The sequence below is a fragment of the Ranitomeya variabilis genome, chromosome 4, assembly GCF_051348905.1.
Source record: "Ranitomeya variabilis isolate aRanVar5 chromosome 4, aRanVar5.hap1, whole genome shotgun sequence".
In the NCBI taxonomy this organism is placed as follows: domain Eukaryota; kingdom Metazoa; phylum Chordata; class Amphibia; order Anura; family Dendrobatidae; genus Ranitomeya; species Ranitomeya variabilis.
Genome location: NC_135235.1, coordinates 396815048 through 396832134, shown reverse-complemented (window position 1 = coordinate 396832134; position 17087 = coordinate 396815048). Strand labels below are relative to the sequence as shown.

Sequence of the window (17087 nt, the reverse complement as noted above, 5' to 3'; positions counted from 1 at the left end):
ACACCCAGGAGTCAAGACTGGCACACAAGCTGAAAGGGCAATATTACTCTCCCACTGTTTTTTTATTTTTTATTTTTTTTTCAGGGAGACTTTAGAAACCAAATAATAAGAAAAAAAAAAAATAAATAAATAGGCTTTCTATAGCCCACTGAATGAGAGATAGCACACACAGCAGTGGCACACAAGCCCTGACTGAGGCCAATATTTTTCTACCACTGATTGATGTAGTGTTTTTGTGTTGAGGTAGAATTTAGAACACAAATCACGGAAAAAATAAATAGGCTTTCTATGGCCCACTCAGTGAGAGATGGCACACACAGGGATGGCACTGTAGCAGAAATGCCAATCTTAATCTCCCACAAAAAAAAAAAAAACTATCTCCCTGCAGTAATCTAAGCCAGGTATGGCAGGCAGCAATAGGAGTGGACTGATGCACAAATTAAATAAAAAGTGTGGACAAACAAAAAAGATAGCTGTGCAGAAAGGAACAAGAGGATATGTGCTTTGAAAAAAGCAGTTGGTTTCCACAGTGGCGTACACACAGCAATACAGCTATCACGGAGCCTTCTAGGGCAGCCCAATGAGCTACAGCGCTGAGGAAAAAAAAAAAAAAATAGCTTCCACTGTTCCTGCACACCGAAGGTGGTGTTGGACAGTGGAAATCGCTGCAGCACAAGCGGTTTGGTGGTTAGTGGACCCTGCCTAACGCTCTCCCTGCTTCTGACGAAGCGGCAGCAACCTCTCCCTAAGCTCAGATCAGCAGCAGTAAGATGGCGGTCGGCGGGAACGCCCCTTTATAGCCCCTGTGACGCCGCAGACAGCAAGCCAATCACTGCAATGCCCTTCTCTAAGATGGTGGGGACCAGGATCTATGTCATCACGCTGCCCACACTCTGCGTTCACCTTCATTGGCTGAGAAATGGCGCTTTTCGCGTCATTGAAACGCGACTTTGGCGCGAAAGTCGCGTACCGCATGGCCGACAAGCACAGGGGTCGGATCGGGTTTCATGAGACGCCGACTTAGCCAAAAGTCGGCGACTTTTGAAAATGATCGACCCGTTTCGCTCAACCCTAGTTGTCACCAATGTGCTTAGAATTTGTAATGGCTTCATTCATTTACAGTCATTTTGCCATTTGTTATTATGTCTACCACTTATTTTTCCATCTGTAAGTCATTGTATGAGATTGTTACAGTATGCATTTTACAATTGACTGTCTGTGATCTGACCTGTATTCAGTTATATACTCTGTATACCGCTTGTGTAGAATTAATATAGGGTCACTAAATGGTCAGAGTATAGCTTTAAAGAAGACCTGCCACTTGCTTAAAAAAATGTATTTAAATACCTTGTAAAATTTCCTTAGCTCCCCTGATTGTTCCGCTTTTTTACATTTTGTGCTACGTCGCTCTGTTGCAGAGGTAGTCACATTTGTTGCTTTTGGAGCACAATCTGTGAAATCTCTGCTTGTTGTGCAACTGGGAGTTTCTTCAGAGCTTCCTCTAAAGGCGTACCTCCTTCCCAGGCACTGTAAATCACAGCTCTGCAGTATCTGAGACCGCAACACTAACAATATTTGGGAGGGGTGAAAGCCCACTTCCCCAAAAGAGGATTGAAGAAACGCTCAGATTTTACTTTGCGTGCTCATTTGTATACCCCTGTCCCTTACTGTGTTTTTAGGTGTTTATATCTTCTACTTTTTCTTGCTTTTGACATTCTCCCATTCCAGTAACAAGATAGGTAATGGCTCATGAGCAGCCCTTCACAGTCACTGGTTTGGGTCTTTCCAATACAACCAAACAAGATTACTCAGCTAAGACACCAGTTAGAATGGGGGATTGAACTGGAGGACCCAATCTAGAGATAGCCAAGAACCCTATATCTATTAGATGTCATGGGGATACTGCGAGAGAGTGGGGTCAGACAATTGCAATGTCTGGTGTCACATATACCTGTGCTAGTGAGAACGGTTTCACCACCTTGTTAGCAGCTCTGGCACTGCAAGGTGTTATGCTTCTCAATGGCAAGAGAACATAGCCCAGCATACATAGGAACTAGCTCTTGGAAGGATGGAAACTTAAACTGACCATGAACTAAACCTGCCGCACAACTAACAGTAGCCGGGTAGCGTAGCCTGCGTTTTATCCCTAGACGCCCAGCGCCGGCCGGAGGACTAACTAATCCTGGCAGAGGAAAATATAGTCCTGGCTCACCTCTAGAGAAATTTCCCCGAAAGGCAGACAGAGGCCCCCACATATATTGGCGGTGATTTAAGATGAAAATGACAAACGTAGTATGAAAATAGGTTTAGCAAAATCGAGGTCCGCTTACTAGATAGCAGGAAGACAGAAAGGGTACTTTCATGGTCAGCTGAAAACCCTATCAATACACCATCCTGAAATTACTTTAAGACTCTAGTATTAACTCATAACATCAGAGTGGCAATTTCAGATCACAAGAGCTTTCCAGACACAGAAACGAAACTGCAGCTGTGAACTGGAACAAAATGCAAAAAACAAACAAGGACAAAAGTCCGACTTAGCTGGAAGTTGTCTGGTAGCAGGAACATGCACAGAAAGGCTTCTGATTACAATGTTGACCGGCATGGAAGTGACAGAGGAGCAAGGTTAAATAGCGACTCCCACATCCTGATGGGAACAGGTGAACAGAGGGGATGATGCACACAAGTTCAATTCCACCAGTGGCCACCGGGGGAGCCCAAAATCCAATTTCACAACAGTACCCCCCCCTCAAGGAGGGGGCACCGAACCCTCACCAGAACCACCAGGGCGATCAGGATGAGCCCTATGAAAGGCACGGACCAGATCGGAGGCATGAACATCAGAGGCAGTCACCCAAGAATTATCCTCCTGACCGTATCCCTTCCATTTGACCAGATACTGGAGTTTCCGTCTGGAAACACGGGAGTCCAAGATTTTTTCCACAACGTACTCCAACTCGCCCTCAACCAACACCGGAGCAGGAGGCTCAACGGAAGGCACAACCGGTACCTCATACCTGCGCAACAATGACCGATGAAAAACATTATGAATAGAAAAAGATGCAGGGAGGTCCAAACGGAAGGACACAGGGTTAAGAATCTCCAATATCTTGTACGGGCCGATGAACCGAGGCTTAAACTTAGGAGAAGAAACCCTCATAGGGACAAAACGAGAAGACAACCACACCAAGTCCCCGACACAAAGCCGAGGACCAACCCGACGCCGGCGGTTGGCAAAAAGCTGAGTCTTCTCCTGGGACAACTTCAAATTGTCCACCACCTGCCCCCAAATCTGATGCAACCTCTCCACCACAGCATCCACTCCAGGACAATCCGAAGATTCCACCTGACCGGAGGAAAATCGAGGATGAAACCCCGAATTACAGAAAAAAGGAGACACCAAGGTGGCAGAGCTGGCCCGATTATTGAGGGCAAACTCCGCTAAAGGCAAAAAAGCAACCCAATCATCCTGATCTGCAGACACAAAACACCTCAAATATGTCTCCAAAGTCTGATTCGTCCGCTCGGTCTGGCCATTAGTCTGAGGATGGAAAGCAGACGAGAAAGACAAATCTATGCCCATCCTAGCACAGAATGCCCGCCAAAATCTAGATACGAATTGGGTTCCTCTGTCAGAAACGATATTCTCCGGAATACCATGCAAACGAACCACATTTTGAAAAAACAGAGGAACCAACTCGGAAGAAGAAGGCAACTTAGGCAGGGGAACCAAATGGACCATCTTAGAGAAACGGTCACACACCACCCAGATGACAGACATCTTCTGAGAAACAGGAAGATCCGAAATAAAATCCATCGAGATGTGCGTCCAAGGCCTCTTCGGGATAGGCAAGGGCAACAACAATCCACTAGCCCGAGAACAACAAGGCTTGGCCCGAGCACAAACGTCACAAGACTGCACAAAGCCTCGTACATCTCGTGACAGGGAAGGCCACCAGAAGGACCTTGCCACCAAATCCCTGGTACCAAAGATTCCAGGATGACCTGCCAACGCAGAAGAATGAACCTCAGAAATGACTTTACTGGTCCAATCATCAGGAACAAACAGTCTACCAGGTGGGCAACGATCAGGTCTATCCGCCTGAAAATCCTGCAAGGCCCGCCGCAGGTCTGGAGAAACGGCAGACAATATCACTCCATCCTTAAGGATACCTGTAGGTTCAGAATTACCAGGGGAGTCAGGCTCAAAACTCCTAGAAAGGGCATCCGCCTTAACATTCTTAGAACCCGGTAGGTATGACACCACAAAATTAAACCGAGAGAAAAACAACGACCAGCGCGCCTGTCTAGGATTCAGGCGTCTGGCGGACTCAAGATAAATTAAATTTTTGTGGTCGGTCAATACCACCACCTGATGTCTAGCCCCCTCAAGCCAATGACGCCACTCCTCAAAAGCCCACTTCATGGCCAAAAGCTCTCGATTCCCAATATCATAATTCCGCTCGGCGGGCGAAAATTTACGAGAAAAAAAAGCACAAGGTTTCATCACGGAGCAGTCGGAACTTCTTTGCGACAAAACCGCCCCAGCTCCGATTTCAGAAGCGTCGACCTCAACCTGAAAAGGAAGAGCAACATCAGGCTGACGCAACACAGGGGCGGAAGAAAAGCGGCGCTTAAGCTCCCGAAAGGCCTCCACAGCAGCAGGGGACCAATCAGCAACATCAGCACCCTTCTTAGTCAAATCAGTCAATGGTTTAACAACATCAGAAAAACCAGCAATAAATCGACGATAAAAGTTAGCAAAGCCCAAAAATTTCTGAAGACTCTTAAGAGAAGAGGGTTGCGTCCAATCACAAATAGCCCGAACCTTGACAGGATCCATCTCGATGGAAGAGGGGGAAAAAATGTATCCCAAGAAGGAAATCTTTTGAACCCCAAAAACGCACTTAGAACCCTTCACACACAAGGAATTAGACCGCAAAACCTGAAAAACCCTCCTGACCTGCTGGACATGAGAGTCCCAGTCATCCGAAAAAATCAGAATATCATCCAGATACACGATCATAAATTTATCCAAATAATCACGGAAAATGTCATGCATAAAGGACTGAAAGACTGAAGGGGCATTTGAAAGGCCAAAAGGCATCACCAAATACTCAAAGTGGCCCTCGGGCGTATTAAATGCGGTTTTCCACTCATCCCCCTGCTTAATTCGCACCAAATTATACGCCCCACGGAGATCTATCTTAGAGAACCACTTGGCCCCCTTTATGCGAGCAAACAAATCAGTCAGCAGTGGCAACGGATATTGATATTTAACCGTGATTTTATTCAAAAGCCGATAATCAATACACGGCCTCAAAGAGCCATCTTTCTTAGACACAAAGAAAAAACCGGCTCCTAAGGGAGATGACGAAGGACGAATATGTCCCTTTTCCAAGGACTCCTTTATATATTCTCGCATAGCAGCATGTTCAGGCACAGACAGATTAAATAAACGACCCTTAGGGTATTTACTACCCGGAATCAAATCTATGGCACAATCGCACTCCCGGTGCGGAGGTAATGAACCAAGCTTAGGTTCTTCAAAAACGTCACGATAGTCAGACAAGAATTCAGGAATCTCAGAGGGAATAGATGACGAAATGGAAACCAAAGGTACGTCCCCATGCATCCCCTTACATCCCCAGCTTAACACAGACATAGCGTTCCAGTCGAGGACTGGGTTATGAGATTGCAGCCATGGCAATCCAAGCACCAACACATCATGTAGATTATACAGCACAAGAAAGCGAATAATCTCCTGATGATCCGGATTAATTCGCATAGTTACTTGTGTCCAGTATTGTGGTTTATTACTAGCCAATGGGGTGGAGTCAATCCCCTTCAGAGGTATAGGAGTTTCAAGAGGCTCTAAATCATACCCACAGCGTTTGGCAAAGGACCAATCCATAAGACTCAAAGCGGCGCCAGAGTCGACATAGGCATCCGCGGTAATAGATGATAAAGAACAAATCAGGGTCACAGATAGAATAAACTTAGACTGAAAAGTGCCAATTGAAACTGACTTATCAAGCTTCTTAGTACGCTTAGAGCATGCTGATATAACATGAGTTGAATCACCACAATAAAAGCACAACCCATTTTTTCGTCTAAAATTCTGCCGTTCGCTTCTGGACAGAATTCTATCACATTGCATATTCTCTGGCGTCTTCTCAGTAGACACCGCCAAATGGTGCACAGGTTTGCGCTCCCGCAGACGTCTATCGATCTGGATAGCCATTGTCATGGACTCATTCAGACCCGCAGGCACAGGGAACCCCACCATAACATCCTTAACGGCATCAGAGAGACCCTCTCTGAAATTCGCCGCCAGGGCGCACTCATTCCACTGAGTAAGCACAGACCATTTACGGAATTTTTGGCAGTATATTTCAACTTCATCTTGCCCCTGAGATAGGGACATCAAGGCTTTTTCCGCCTGAAGCTCTAAATGAGGTTCCTCATAAAGCAACCCCAAGGCCAGAAAAAACGCATCCACATTGAGCAACGCAGGATCCCCTGGAGCCAATGCAAAAGCCCAATCTTGAGGGTCGCCCCGGAGCAAGGAAATCACAATCCTGACCTGCTGAGCAGGATCTCCAGCAGAGCGAGATTTCAGGGACAAAAACAACTTGCAATTATTTTTGAAATTTTGAAAGCAAGATCTATTCCCCGAGAAAAATTCAGGCAAAGGAATTCTAGGTTCAGATATAGGAACATGAACAACAAAATCTTGTAAATTTTGAACTTTCGTGGTGAGATTATTCAAACCTGCAGCTAAACTCTGAATATCCATTTTAAACAGGTGAACACAGAGCCATTCCAGGATTAGAAGGAGAGAGAGAGAGGAAGGCTGCAATATAGGCAGACTTGCAAGTGATTCAATTGAAAGCACACTCAGAACTGAAGGAGAAAAAAAAAAAAAAAATTTTCAGCAGACTTCTTTTTTCTCTCCTTTCTCTGCCAATTAATTTAACCCTTTGTGGGCCGGTCAAACTGTTATGGTTCTCAATGGCAAGAGAACATAGCCCAGCATACATAGGAACTAGCTCTTGGAAGGATGGAAACTTAAACTGACCATGAACTAAACCTGCCGCACAACTAACAGTAGCCGGGTAGCGTAGCCTGCGTTTTATCCCTAGACGCCCAGCGCCGGCCGGAGGACTAACTAATCCTGGCAGAGGAAAATATTCTCCTGGCTCACCTCTAGAGAAATTTCCCCGAAAGGCAGACAGAGGCCCCCACATATATTGGCGGTGATTTAAGATGAAAATGACAAACGTAGTATGAAAATAGGTTTAGCAAAATCGAGGTCCGCTTACTAGATAGCAGGAAGACAGAAAGGGTACTTTCATGGTCAGCTGAAAACCCTATCAATACACCATCCTGAAATTACTTTAAGACTCTAGTATTAACTCATAACATCAGAGTGGCAATTTCAGATCACAAGAGCTTTCCAGACACAGAAACGAAACTGCAGCTGTGAACTGGAACAAAATGCAAAAAACAAACAAGGACAAAAGTCCGACTTAGCTGGAAGTTGTCTGGTAGCAGGAACATGCACAGAAAGGCTTCTGATTACAATGTTGACCGGCATGGAAGTGACAGAGGAGCAAGGTTAAATAGCGACTCCCACATCCTGATGGGAACAGGTGAACAGAGGGGATGATGCACACAAGTTCAATTCCACCAGTGGCCACCGGGGGAGCCCAAAATCCAATTTCACAACAGCAAGGGTTAAACTGCTTAGCTGGAGTTTTCTGTCTTGGGTGGTACCAATGTTTCTGAGTTTGTTACTTTCAGAAGGTAAAAGAACCTTCCTTCTTTCTTCTGCCCTTGCCAGTGATAGTTCATTTTGCCTGGTTTGGTGTTGGAGAAGTACAGTAGTTCGTGTTTGGGGTAGCCGTTTGAAGAGTTGTTTTGGAGATTGCTGCATAGCGTTGGTTTGAGTGCTTATGCTTATCCTCACCTATTTGGTTTCTTCTACCTATCTCTCCCCTTTGTTCCATTATGTTGTTTTGGGAATGTATTTGTATGATTGCAGTTTTCATTTATCCCTGTCTGTTTTCCCTTGTTTGTCTGGTTAATGTAATCCTATACACTTCTGTCTCACACCTCCCTGGGTGAAAGAGAGGATAGATAAGGGCTAAGATAGGAGCATAACAAGGTACGTGACTCCGACATCTCCAACTTCTGGGGTAATCCGGTGGACAGAAATAGACTAGGGTGCCACCTAGTTCAAGGGATCAGGTAAGTGCCTACATTCCCTAGTTATTGTGTGACATTAGACTTTGGATATGTCATAAATAATGTGGATATTCCATAAATGTCAGTCATGAGACAGCCCTTTCAACTGCTTGTTTATCCAGGTCTAGTTTATACCAAAAAGGTCAGAAATAGAAATATCAGGACTCCTACATTATCATTGGACCTAGGTGTAAATATCAGATATTTAATGTCAGATTGTCAAATATATGGGTGCATACAGCAGTGATGTTGAAACCAACTTCAATAATACTCATTTTCTACTAAATTACATGTTTTTATTTAGAGTGATGCAATGCACCTGAATGTAGATAATGTAGACCCACTAGATATCTACAAAATTGATTTTGGACTGGTAGTGGAGGTACAGTGGGGATACTGATGAGAAATTGAGTAGAAGACAAAAAGACACAGGGCCAGGTTGACAGGCAGAAGCTGTTGTCATATAGGCAGTGGTCAGTGTGAGCAATGTTCTTCTAAATAAAAGACAGAGTCATGGCTAGCAGAGTTGGGCCAGAAAAGTGAAAGAGCAGAGGATAAGGACAGGCAGCAGACAGGGGTAAACACCATCGTAAAATGCGAAGAAATGATAAGCAGATAATATGCCAAAATACAGAACAGAGAACACCTTAGCAGCAAAAATAAAATAATGCTCAGGCCCTGGTTACTGGGTGAAGGGTGAATAAAACACCTGAGGAATCAAGGTACTGTCTGAAGCAGCAGGATTTTGGTGCACAATAGCCCTTTTACAAGTCAGAGGTCATTGCACATTAGAGGTTCCTGCATAATGACAGATGTAACAAGCAGCTTATGACCAAGGAGCGGATATGTATAAGTAGGGGTGGACACTGTAACCTTGGGGCCCCTCTGCAAGAAATGTGTCTGGGCCCCCTCCCTGCCCAGTACACTGCTTATGATGAAGGCAATCTGGCAATGGGACACCTGGAGCCTCGGGCTATGAGCAACAGGCCAGATTGCCCTCATTATTACTGCCCTGCAAACAGAGGTGTACATAGTATTCACAGAGCCCCATAGCAAAAGTTCTAGCTAGGCCTCCCCACACCTCAAAAGATATATATTTATGTTTTCTCACTGAGATGGAGATATATTTACTGTATGCGTATATATATACTGTATATATATATATACAGTACAGACCAAAAGTTTGGACACATATTCTCATTTAAAGATTTTTCTGTATTTTCATGACTATGAAAATTGTACATTCACACTGAAGGCATCAAAACTATGAATTAACACATGTGGAATTATATACTTAACAAAAAAGTGTGAAACAACTGACATTATGTCTTATATTATAGGTTCTTCAAAGTAGCCACATTTTGCTTTGATAACTGCTTTGCACACTCTTGGCATTCTCTTGATGGGCTTCAAGAGGTAGTCACCAGGAATGGTCTTCCAACAATCTTGAAGGAGTTCCCAGAGATGCCCTTTTGCTTTCACTCTGTGGTCCAGCTCACCCCAAACCATCTCGATTGGGTTCAGGTCTGGTGACTATGGAGGCCAGGTCATCTGGCGTAGCACCCCATCACTCTCCTACTTGGTCAAATAGCCCTTACACAGCCTGGAGGTGTGTTTGGGGTCATTGTCCTGTTGAAAAATAAATGATGGTCCAACTAAACACAAATCGGATGGAATAGCATGCCGCTGCAAGATGCTGTGGTAGCCATGCTGCTTCAGTATGCCTTCAATTTTGAATAAATCCCCAACAGTGTCATCAGTAAAGCACCCCCACACCATCACACCTCCTCCTCCATGCTTTGCGTCGCACAAAAACACGGTGGTTGGAACCAAAGATCTCAAATTTGGACTCATCAGACCAAAGCACAGATTTCCACTGGTATAATGTCCATTCCTTGTGTTCTTTAGCCCAAACAAGTCTCTTCTGCTTGTTGCCTGTCCTTAGCAGTGGTTTCCTAGCAGCTATTTTACCATGAAGGCCTGCTGCACAAAGTCTCCTCTTAACAGTTGTTGTAGAGATGTGTCTGCTGCTAGAACTCTGTGTGGCATTGACCTGGTCTCTAATCTGAGCTGCTGTTAACCTACGATTTCTAAGGCTGGTGACTCGGATAAACTTATCCTCAGAAGCAGAGCTGACTCTTGGTCTTCCTTTCCTGGGGCGGTCCTCATGTGAGCCAGTTACTTTGTAGCGCTTGATGGTTTTTGCCACTGCCCTTGGTGACACTTTCAAAGTTCTCCCAATCTTTCAGACTGACTGACCTTCATTTCTTAAAGTAATGATGGCCACTCGTTTTTCTTTTCTTAGCTGCTTTTTTATTGCCATAATACAAATTCTAACAGTCTATTCAGTAGGACTATCAGCTGTGTATCCACCAGACTCCTGCACAACACAACTTATGGTCCCAACACCATTTATAAGGCAAGAAATCCCACTTATTAAACCTGACTGAGCACACCTGTGAAGTGAAAACCATTTCCGGTGACTACCTCTTGAAGCTCATCAAGAGAATGCCAAGAGTGTGCAAAACAGTCATCAAAGCAAAAGGTGGCTACTTTGAAGAACCTAGAATATAAGACATATTTTCAGTTGTTTCACACTTTTTTGTTAAGCATATAATTCCACATGTGTTAATTCATAGTTTTGATTCCTTCAGTGTGAATTTATAATTTTCATAGTCATGAAAATACAGAGAAGTCTTTAAAAGAGAGGGTGCGTCCAAACTTTTGGTCTGTACTGTATATATATATATATATATATATATATATATATATATATATATGCACATAAAGGAGCATCAGCCGTAAATCACATAAAAAAAGGCGACTCAACCATAAATGTTACACAAATAGGAGAACCATGAGTCAAAGAATAGCCAGAAAAGATTTTAACCAAAATTACAAAATTTATTAAAGACACATAATTGCCATATGTAAAATATTACCATATAAAACAAAGTGACAGTTTTGTGACTAAATCCATGGATACAATGGTGAACTGAAAGCACAGTCCGGGACAGTAGCACAATAGATTCTTAACACAAAAACATGCAGCAAATATGCTGTCAGTGCACATAAGAATGTTTACTGGTGTCAAACAGCCTGGCTAAATAGTATAAGCGCATGCATTAGTGCTACAATAATAGCCATAAGCCAGGGTGCACACAATACAAGTAAAAAGGTTTAATTACCCATGTGGAGTGGAATAAAGGTCCCGTCCGGATCCCAGTCACATACCCCAATGCGCGTTTCGCGTTCGATAGTTACCGCTTCCTCAGGGGGCATGGCTTAATTAAGATCTCAGTCCCATATAAATAGTGGTCACATCCGATCATGTGACACAGTGAAAATAGCTCGTGCGCATGCGTGAACCGAACGCAGAGCCTAATACATGCGTCCCAGGCCTCACACTCATCGAGCCGATGCCGGTCATGTGAGCGGGCCGGTGCCACGCCCACAACACATGACACGGGACCGCTGTCAGAGGGAGAGCCAAGGGCGCAGTAAGCACCGCATGCCGGCATGCAAATTGCCATATTATGTAAATGTAAAGTGACAGTGCTAAAAGTGCAGAAGTGAATAAAAATAGAATGTGTATTAACATTCTTATACTCATCATGTAACGCAGAATTATGCGCATGCGTAAATGGTGATAATAGTAATTATGTCCCCAATATCCCACCCCTACGATCCCACAATGGATCCCGGCCATAATCCCACCCCATGACCGAGGTCAACAGACCGGAGGGGAACCGGGCAGGGGAATATAAGGTTCAAAAAGTGTGCTTATTTGAAAATGTGGAAAAACAACAGTGAATGGTAATAATAATAAACAAACATAATAAATACAATGATAAAATATCCCAGCAATGCACATAGGAGGGCCCACAATTGGGGACATGCATAGTAACACAATATCCAACATACAGATTGAAACGGCAACGAATGAAGCAATGTATATACTACTACCATATAACAAATCTTGTATTGATTACCATTACGGTAGCTGTTATTCATAACTATATGCATTCCAAATTCGCCACAGTTGTATTGTCCACTTTTAAATCTTTATAGTCCTCAATTCGAGGGTGAGGTTATGAATATTTCAATCCCATTCCATTTTCATATTGATGTCCACAATGTCAGACGTCACATGGGCATAGAAAGGATAATAAACACACTAAAAATAATATGAAACAGAGACACAAAGTTAAAAACTGATAGGACATGGTGGAAACTACAGGAAAGAGAATAAGCATGTATATCTCCATCAGAGGTAAGAGGAGAATCCATGCGCTTCATTAAGACCCATGGGCGTCATTGTGCCCAGTGTGGTAATCCAACGGCATTCTCTCTGTGCCAGGATACGCTTAACATTTCCACCTCTAATGCCACACTGGACGAGATCAATTCCACGTACCATAAAGGACTTAGGGTTGCACTCATGAAACTGTCGAAAGTGACGTGGTATGGTTTTCAATTGTGTCATGTCTGTCTCATTTTTAGCAGCCATTATGTCACGCACATGTTCTCGTGTGCGTGTGCCTAAACGACGAGATGTTAGACCGATATGAATTTTTGGGCAGCTGCATACAGCATAATATACAACCTGGATGGTGTTACAGGTTATATGGTAATTGATAGAAAATTTTTTTTTACCATCTGCTGAATCAAAAGTAGCAGTGCAACAGACATTTTGACAAGAGATACAATCGCCACATGGAAAACAGCCATGAGATGGCCCACCAGATCCAAAATTGTATATATTCGCCTTGGGGATATAGTGACTTGACACCAACAGATCCTTGAGGTTTTTGCTGCGTCTTGCGGTCATTGAGGGACATTTTGTGAGACATTTAGAGAGCAGTGGATCACTTTGGAGAATGCTCCAATGTTTTTGGAGACAGTCTCTCATAAGTAGACCATTCACCATTGTAAGTGGAGATAAATCTTACCACATTTTGTTGTTCAATGGCTTTCATGCTCTTTTTGCCAGAGCACAGCAATTCATCACGCGGTACATATTTAGCTCTTAAGTACCCCTTCTTGATGCTTCTATTGCTGTACCCCCTAGTTTGAAACCTGACCTTAAGATCTGCTGCCTGGGCCTCAAATTTGGTGGTGGAGGAACAGATCCGCTTCATCCTAAGATGCTGACCAACTGGGATGGCTTTGATTGTGCTATATGGATGGCCTGATTCCGCATGCAAGAGTGAGTTGACCGACGTGGATTTTCTGAAGATGTCAGTCTGCAGATAACGATCACAATCGACCTCAATCTTGATGTCCAGAAAATCCACCTCGGTCTTACTCATTTGATATGTCAATTTAATATTATACGTATTCTCATTAAGTTCATGCATGAACTCATGTAGAGCCTCATCAGGTCCTTGCCATATGATGAATAGGTCATCAATATAGCGCAGCCAGCACTGCACATGGTCCGCAGCCCGCGGCCCTCCCCCACCAAAAATCTCCCTTTCCCAATACCCCAGGAAGAGATTGGCGGAAGAGGGTGCACAGGCCGCGCCCATGGCAGTGCCGCGCTGTTGCAAGTAAAAAACATCCTTGAAAACAAAAATGTTTTTGGAATGTTGGATTACCACACTTGGCACAATGACGCCCATGGGTCTTAATGAAGCGGATGGATTCTCCTCTTACCTCTGATGGAGATATACATGCTTATTCTCTTTCCTGTAGTTTCCACCATGTCCTATCAGTTTTTAACTTTGTGTCTCTGTTTCATATTATTTTTAGTGTGTTTATTATCCTTTCTATGCCCATGTGACGTCTGACATTGTGGACATCAATATGAAAATGGAATGGGATTGAAATATTCATAACCTCACCCTCGAATTGAGGACTATAAAGATTTAAAAGTGGACAATACAACTGTGGCGAATTTGGAATGCATATAGTTATGAATAACAGCTACCGTAATGGTAATCAATACAAGATTTGTTATATGGGAGTAGTATATACATTGCTTCATTCGTTGCCGTTTCAATCTGTATGTTGGATATTGTGTTACTATGCATGTCCCCAATTGTGGGCCCTCCTATGTGCATTGCTGGGATATTTTATCATTGTATTTATTATGTTTGTTTATTATTACCATTCACTGTTGTTTTTCCACATTTTCAAATAAGCACACTTTTTGAACCTTATATTCCCCTGCCCGGTTCCCCTCCGGTCTGTTGACCTCGGTCATGGGGTGGGATTATGGCCGGGATCCATTGTGGGATCGTAGGGGTGGGATATTGGGGACATAATTACTATTATCACCATTTACGCATAATTCTGCATTACATGATGAGTATAAGAATGTTAATACACATTCTATTTTTATTCACTTCTGCACTTTTAGCACTGTCACTTTACATTTACATAATATGGCAATTTGCATGCCGGCATGCGGTGCTTACTGCGCCCTTGGCTCTCCCTCTGACAGCGGTCCCGTGTCATGTGTTGTGGGCGTGGCACTGGCCCGCTCACATGACCGGCATCGGCTCGATGAGTGTGAGGCCTGGGACGCATGTATTAGGCTCTGCGTGCGGTTCACGCATGCGCACGCGCTATTTTCACTGTGTCACATGATCCGATGTGACCACTATTTATATGGGACTGAGATCTTAATTAAGCCACGCCCCCTGAGGAAGCGGTAACTATCGAACGCGAAACGCGCATTGGGGTATGTGACTGGGATCCGGACGGGACCTTTATTCCACTCCACATGGGTAATTAAACCTTTTTACTTGTATTGTGTGCACCCTGGCTTATGGCTATTATTGTAGCACTAATGCATGCGCTTATACTATTTAGCCAGGCTGTTTGACACCAGTAAACATTCTTATGTGCACTTACTGACAGCATATTTGCTGCATGTTTTTGAGTTAAGAATCTATTGTGCTACTGTCCCGGACTGTGCTTTCAGTTCACCATTGTATCCATGGATTTAGTCACAAAACTGTCACTTTGTTTTATATGGCAATATTTTACATATGGCAATTATGTGTCTTTAATAAATTTTGTAATTTTGTTAAAATCTTTTCTGTATATATATATATATATATATATATATATATATATATATATCCGTTAGGAATTGGTTCTGCTGGTTCCAGCACAGTCAGGCTTGCAGTCAGGTGACAACTAGTGTCAGCTGTCAGTGATTAAAACACTGCAGATGCGGCTGACATTCTAGCTGGCACATGACAGCAGGTGTGCAAAGCGTATCCTCGTGGTCACGTGATTAATGCTGGAACCGGCAGAGCCCGACCATGTATATATTATATTATATGTCCAGTATCTGTATCATCTGGTATCTGCTCTATTCATTGTCTATAGAACTGATGTAAATAGGCAAGTGCAGCACTCAGATATAGATAACGAAAAGAGCAGAGGCCAAACTGTTGTGGATTCTGTTTGTGGGCTCCCTCTGGTGGTTACTGCTGGTACTGGGTGACTTTGGTGGGTTGCGGCCTTTGGTTTCCACCTGTCCATCAGAGGCTGGGTGTTTCCTATTTTACCTGGCCTTTCTGTCATTCCCTTGCCGGCTATCAATGTATTCAGATGTGCTCTGTTTGGTTCCTGCCTACCTGCTCCCAGATCTTTCAGGATAAGCTAAGTGCTGATTTTCAGTTGTTTGGTTTTTTGTCCAGCTTGCTTATTATGTCTCTATGCTAGCTGGTAGCTCTAGTGGACTGAGGTTCTCCCCATGTGCCATGAGTTGGCACATGGGTTCTTGTAATCTCAGGATGGTTTTTTGATTAGGGTTTTTTGCTGACCGCTCAGACCCCTTTTGTATCGTTCTGCTTTCTAGTTTACAGCGGGCCTCAATTTGCTGAACCTATATATATCATCTCTATGTGTGTGCCTTCCTCTCATTTCACCGTCAATACATGTGGGGGGCAACTATACCTTTTGGGGTTCATTCCTCTGGAGGCAAGTGAGGTCTTTATTTTCTCTGCAGTACTAGTTAGCTCTTAGGCTGGTGCGTGGCGTCTAGAACCAACGTAGGCACGCTCCCTGGCTATCTCTAGTTGCGTTTGTCAGGCGTAGGGCAGCGGTCAGCCCAGGTTCCATCACCCTAGAGCTCGTCCGATATTTTGTATTACTTTGCTTGTCCCTTGCTATCCCTAGCCATTGGGATTCATGACAGTATAGCCGGCCCACAAAGTGTTAATTGTTTGGGCTGAAGCAGGAGAAAAAGAAGTGTTTAAGGGAATTTTTTTTTTTTTTTTCCTTCAGAGTTTTGCTGCCTAGCCCTTAATTGCTGTCTAGCTGCTTCTTACCTCCTCTTAACCCTTGAATGGCTCTGATATTAGCTGTTTAACATGGATGTCCAGAGTTTGGCTTCCAGCCTGAGTAATCTCGCGGCAAAAGTTCAAAACATACAGGATTTTGTTGTTCACATTCCCATGTCTGAACCTAGAATTCCTATTCCAGAGTTCTTTTCTGGAGATAGATCTACCTTCCTGAATTTCAGGAACAATTGTAAATTGTTTCTTTCTTTAAAATCTCGCTCCTCTGGAGACCCTGCTCAACAGGTCAAGATTGTAATATCTTTCCTGCGGGGCGACCCTCAGAATTGGGCATTTGCATTGGCACCAGGGGATCCTGCATTGCTCAATGTGGATGCGTTTTTTTTGGCATTGGGATTGCTCTATGAGGAACCCAACCTGGAGATTCAGGCTGAAAAGGCTTTATTAGCCCTCTCTCAGGGGCATGATGAAGCGGAAATATATTGTCAAAAATTTCGGAAATGGTCGGTGCTTACTCAGTGGAATGAGTGCGCCCTGGCTGCTAACTTCAGAAATGGTCTTTCCGAGGCCATTAAG

The 17087-nt window shown here is 43.8% G+C and overlaps 1 protein-coding gene across 2 annotated transcripts in view; it reads right to left on the bottom strand.

The window, feature by feature from the left end:
- Positions 1–17087, bottom strand: part of LOC143768952 (uncharacterized) — a 111736-nt gene that overhangs the window by 38964 nt on the left and 55685 nt on the right. The window lies entirely within an intron of this gene.